General features: G+C 41.8%; 1 long non-coding RNA gene across 1 annotated transcript; it reads left to right on the top strand.

The window, feature by feature from the left end:
- The first annotated feature begins 297 nt into the window (after positions 1–297).
- Positions 298–3373, top strand: LOC131513450 (uncharacterized). The gene is made up of 2 exons (XR_009262592.1): positions 298–411; positions 2792–3373. It is a non-coding gene; the product is annotated as an uncharacterized LOC131513450 (long non-coding RNA).
- Positions 3374–6077: the final 2704 nt, after the last annotated feature.

The raw sequence follows: 6077 nt of genomic DNA, 5'->3' as shown, positions 1-6077 counted from the left end.
ATATATTTTACTGAATATTTTATGGGAGAGATAGCAGAGGGAGTTTGCACCACACCTGCAGTAAACATTTTAAAAATCACCCAGTAGACATTTCTAATTTTCCAAAGATGCTATTTAGCTTTGCCTCGCCTATGGACATTTTCCCCCTTTGTCCTTACCCCTAGAGGCACACTGATTTTCCTCCTCATTTAATTTTGATTTCTCTCAACTGCCATAACAATGCATAGAAGAAGGAAGTAAATAGCCTCAAGCCACCACAGAAAGTCTTTATTACATCATAAAACCACTGGTGTTTGAGGGTCTTCAGGGATCAAGTGAGAATGTCAGCAAAACAAACTAAAGTGAATAACTATTTAATGACTCAATTATAAATATCTACACATATCAGTTGGCTCATCACAATGGGATAAGGTCTGTACCATATGATCTAAATGGTATCTGTGCTGAACTGGTAAATACTGTCGGGTCCTTAGCCCCGCCCTACCTTCAGCAGCTCATAAGATGCTACTAGTAGCTTATGTGGGCCCTGAGCACCCCCAGCGAGGAACTCAGGTTGTGGGGGCAGAACCCTGTAAATGGCAGCCTCGAAGGTTGTCCTTCGGTTTCGGTCTCTGGGCAGGTGTCATTTGTACTTAAGGTCAACTAGGGAATGGGAGGTGGGGTCTGCATGAGGCAGGATCAGCTGACATCCCAGCCCGTTGAGTCCAGAAAGCAGTCCTCTCTTACCTCTGGCTTCTTGTAACTGATACAAACAAAAGGCTAATGACCAGCGCTGGGGGGGGGGGGGGGGGGTGCTGCTGGGGGCGGCAAGGACCCAGGCTAAAGAGAGCCCTTTTCTTTTACTGAAACAGTATCTGAAGCCTAGCACAGTGGAGCCACCCTTTGGCTCTGGCCTACTGGGAGGCTGGGGTCTTTGGGCCATTATTTGAAGGAATTTTTAGTTGAACCCTAGAGCTTTTAAAAGAAGGGGAGGGCTATAAGTTGATTTACACCTAACTACATTATGTTCAACATTTGTTTCTCTGATGAAGTTACTTAGCTGAACATAAAAGAGGCTGGTAAAACATACCATCTTGGTCTGGTTAAGCCCTAAGCTAGTCATTAGTACAGATCTGGAGAAATATTTTATTAGAACTTTTAGTTACCGAGAGGCCAACTCTAGCTCCTATGTATACTCTCTGATGATCTTCTCTTGCTCCTTTTATCTGTGTTCCCTTGAGTGGCAGGCAGCAGAGTCCTTGCAAGCCTGTCTAGAGAAGGAAGTAGAGATAGGGGCGCTTGGGTTGTTCAGTCGGTTAAGCATCCACCTTTGGCTCAGGTCGTGATTTCATGGTTTGTGAGTTTGAGCCCGGCATTGGGCTCTGTGCTGACCAACTAGAGCCTGCTTTGGATTCTGTGTCTTCCTGTCGTTCTGCCCTTACCCTGCTTGTGCACTCTCTCTCTCTCTCTCTCTATATATATATATATCTCAAAAATAAATATTAAAAAAATTAATAAAAAAAAGAAGGAAGCAGTGATAGAATGACAGAGCTCTCCGACTCCCTTACAAAGTGAGCCCATACAGATTGTTAACCTTAAGAACTAAAACTGCCAGTTATTTTACTGGCAAAAGATGGGTTTATTTGGGCATGGCAGAGAATTGCAATCCAGAACTAGGAAGCTATAGCAAAACCATAGGCAAATCCACAGAACAAAGCAGAGGGCGGCTCTTTCATAGAGCAAAGTGGGGTATTGGGAAGGCTGTTAGAAGTAAAAAGTCCACCGGATAAACTGAGAGTTTGCTGTATAGTGGCTTTTTATTGACTGAGCTGTGACAGTCTCTCATTGGCTGGGCTATTGCCACTGGGGTAGGAGGAAAACCTTTCTTTGCTGGCTAGGGTAGTTAGTAAACACTCCCAAAGTCCCACTCTTCCTGTTGGATTTCCCTTATTAATAGGGATTTTAACAAAATTTAAAGGGGAAACAAGATTTCCCTTTATTAATCTTCACAAGCTGCAGTGCAGTTTAAGACTCACTGACCGATAAGAACATGAGGAATCTCCTCGGTTCAGGAGAGCAAGGCTCTCATGTGGGTTGTCCTGATTGGATAGGGGCCTGCGTCGAGGGCGGTGAAAGAATTCACCCAAGTCCGACCAAAGGAGATAGAAGTTTATTGAATACACTACAAGGGAACAGCAGGCAGGACAGCAAAGGAGAGACTGTCTGCCACGAAGCAATGCTGAGGGGCTATAGTTACAGGGCAGAGTAAAAGAGTATAGAGACATATGGAATTTTACTTGTTTTGGTCATCTTAGGAACTGTGCCCAGTTGTAAGGATCCCATTGGTTGGCTAAGGCCTAGGGCATAATGAGCCTGTTTGTGTCAGTCAGCTGGGGGGGGGGGGGGTGGTCGCTGTGAGCCCCTTTGCGTTGCTCAAGTTTCCATGGCTCAAGCCTGTTGCCTACAAGTGGCTTCTACATCTTGGTGTTCGAATGCAATTTACTGGCCCCTTTGGAATCCTGCAGCCCCTTCCAAACATGCTGGCTGTGTCCTTAGGATGTGCTCTTTAGTGCTCTGGCTTCTATTCCCTGCTTCTCAAATCTCTGTTTTTCTCTACAGCTCTGTAGGTATCCAGCATCACGACTAAGACAGCCAAAGTGATAATGTTAGTTACAAATAGCATAAAATATGTTTTTGTTAAATTTCTGATTATGTAAGTGATACTATATAGAAGGTACCTTTAGAGGGTACAAAAGAGTATTTCAAAAGGTGCCTATATTTTCATCACACTGATATTAATCAATCCATCCAGACTTTTCTGTTGTGGAAATTGTAATTAAGATATTAGCAACTGGACATGGAACAGAAGCTACAGATTCCTGGAGAGACACAGGACAGAGAAAGCACAGGGACTCTAGTAACTCTCACAGCTGAGGAAATAGATATCTCCTCTCCCCAAAGTGTGGTCTGCAGACCAGCAGCCTCAGCATCACCACAAACTTGTTAGAAATGCAGAAACTCAGGCCAAATCCCAGACTTAAATCAGAATCTGCAACCTGACCAGGTTCCCAGCTGATTTGCCTACTGACGTTTGGGAAGCACTGCTCTCGATGACCTGGACCCTGCAGCTGTGTTGGATCCCAAAAAGCCTTGGTCCTCCTGACCTCCTGAGGCCTGATAGTATGCATCTTCCCATATTCCCATGAATCCTGGTCCAAGTTCAAGAAGTTAATAAATAGAAGAGCTGGGATTCAAACAGAGGTCTGACTCTTTGATCCATCTGGGTAAATATAATATTGTATTTCTAGTCCTTTTGCCCAGAAACACACTGTATTTTCCCATTCATTTAAAGCTTCTATTATAGCTCAATAAAGTTTTATTACTTTTTTTCATACGGATCTGTGATATTGTGATTTATAATAGGATATATTTGATCTTGGTTCACTATTCCTGGCACAGAGCTCCTAAAATCCTTGGAATTTCCTTAGTGATGAGAGTGCTAAAGCTGTCTTATGTTAGATTAATAAGGTAACTTTTTGAATGCACCTGAGGTTGAGGGCTGGTTGCCAGGAGAACCAATCTTGTGATTATAGGGGTGGAACTTTCAGTCCCATTTCCTGCTGACCTCCAGGAGGGTAGAGGGGACTAGATGTTGAATAATATACAGTTTCAAATGCTTCCTTTTTTCAACCATGCCTCTGTAATGAAACCTCTATAAAACCCCAAAAGGACAGGGTTCAGAGAACTCCAGATTGGAGCTTGGAGGTCCTGGGAGAGTGGTGTGTTTAGAAAGGGGATGGAAGCTTTGCTGTCTTTCCTCATACTTTGCCCTGGGCATCTCTTCCATATGGCTGTTCCTGAATTATATACCCTTTTATAAAAAAAAAAAAAACCCAGTAATCTAGTAAGTAAAATGTTTTTTTCGAGTTCTGTGAGCAGCTCTAGCAAATTAATTGAATCCAAGGTTGGGGTTGTTGGAACCTTCAATCTGTGGCCAGTGGGTCAGAAGCCTGGGCTTTCAGTTGATATCTGAAGTTGTGGGGACAGTTTTGTGGGATTGAGCCCTAAATCTGTGAGATCTGACACTACCTCCAGGTAGATAGTGTCAGAATTGAGTTGAGTTGTAGTACACCCAGCTGGAGTCCGGAGAATTGCTTTTCATTTAAGGAGGGGGGAATCCCTGACACAATTTGGAAGTTGGATCCAGAACCCATTTTTAGGATCCTACATATTTTATTTATTTATTTATTTATTTATTTATTTATTTATTTAATTTTAATATTTATTTTTGAGAGAGAGACAGAGTGTGAGTGGAGGAGGGGCAAAGAGAAAGGGAGACACAGATCTGAAACAGGCTCTAGGCTCTGAGCTGTCAGCACAGAGCCTGATGCGGAGCTCGAACTCACGAAACATGAGATACTGACCTGAATTAAAGACGGGTGCCCAACTGACTGAGCCACCCAGGCGCCCCATTAGGATCCTACATATTTTAATAGGAAATTTCCATTATCAATTTGTTTACAAAGCAGTTGTTCATGCTACTTTGAACTATTTTTCTTTGCATCATTTAAGATTCTACTTACAATATCGATTTTATGTTACCCTAAATAACTAATTTTATGTTAATAACTAATACGTTAATAACTAATTTTATGTTACCCTAAATAACTATTTTTTTTCCTAGTTTTGCTTGACTATCAAGGTTGGCCTTTTAACAGTTAACAGTTAAAACCTAGAAAAACTTTCATAAAAACTACCAGAAAATGAATCTAAAGTGTCTGAGTTGAAAGCTCAGAAGATCCTTTCCAGTAGAAGGCTTAGGCAGATCAAGTTTTCTATTATAATTTTGCTAAGCACTTTTGGATATTATGTGCCCAAAGGTCAGATGGCATCTACTAGCTTAAGATGGTTCTTAAGATTTGTTGCACATTAGAATTACCTAGAGAGCTTATCAAAATCCCTGTGCTGCACCCTTACCAATAAAATAAGTATGTCTGATAGGAAGGGGACATCTGTATATTTTAAAGATTCTTAGGTGATTCCAATGTGCAGCAAAGTATGGAAACCAATGTACTACATGGTACATTTCTGGACACAGGTATTGCCTACTTTTTAATACCTGTATTGATTAATGCCTATATTAATACCTCTCTTTGCTAACCAAAAGAAATCTGAAGGGAACTTTCACTTTGACAAAACAAAAAACAAAAAACAAAAAAAAGCAAAAATCGTATTCAGCATTTATTTTGCAATGAGCCCTTACAGAGGCAGGGTGCACCCTGACCAGTCTCAGGGAAGTGTTTTGACCAACACTTAGGTTTTCCAACTTCTTTCTTTGTGCTGTGAATTTCTTTAGAGGCTTTTTTCTTTTTCTTTTAAATAGATCTATGATCGGGGCACCTGGGTGGCTCAGTTGGCTAAGCGTCCGACTTCGGCTCAGGTCACAATCTCACTGTCCGTGGGTTCGAGGCCCGCGTCGGGCTCTGTGCTGACGGCTCAGAGCCTGGAGCCTATTTCAGATTCTGTGTCTCCCTCTCTCTCTGCCCCTCCCCCATTCATGCTCTGTCTCTCTCTGTCTCAAAAATAAATAAATGTTAAAAAAAAAAATTTTAATAAATAGATCTATGATCTAGAATGACCATGAACTGTCATAAAGCAAAAGAATCATGCATATAATCACAAATACCCAGACCCAGTCTAAAATTGGGGTGCCTGGGTGGCTCAGTTGGTTAAGCATCCGACTTTGACTCAGGTCATGATCTCACAGTTCATGAGTTCGAGGCCCGCATCAGGCTCTGTGCTGACAGCTCAGAGCCTGGAGCCTGCTTCAGGTTCTGTGTCTCCCTCTCTCTCTGCCCCTCCCCTGCTCATGCTCTGTCTCCCTCTCTCTCAAAAATAAATACACATTAAAAAAATAAAAATAAAAATAAAAATAAAATAAAATAAGATTGGGTAGTCTGTCCGGAAAAAAAAAAAAAAAAAAAAAAAAAAGGATATGTCCACTTGCTTGAGCTCCACACTCAGGCAATTAGTTCTCCTATTGAGACATAAGGCAGGAAGAGGAAAAAATATGCTGTCAAATGTACTGTGAATATATA

The sequence above is a fragment of the Neofelis nebulosa genome, chromosome 6 (assembly GCF_028018385.1).
Source record: "Neofelis nebulosa isolate mNeoNeb1 chromosome 6, mNeoNeb1.pri, whole genome shotgun sequence".
NCBI classification, from domain to species: domain Eukaryota; kingdom Metazoa; phylum Chordata; class Mammalia; order Carnivora; family Felidae; genus Neofelis; species Neofelis nebulosa.
The sequence above is the reverse complement of the archived record's forward strand: the minus strand, read 5'-3'. Positions and strand labels throughout refer to the sequence as shown.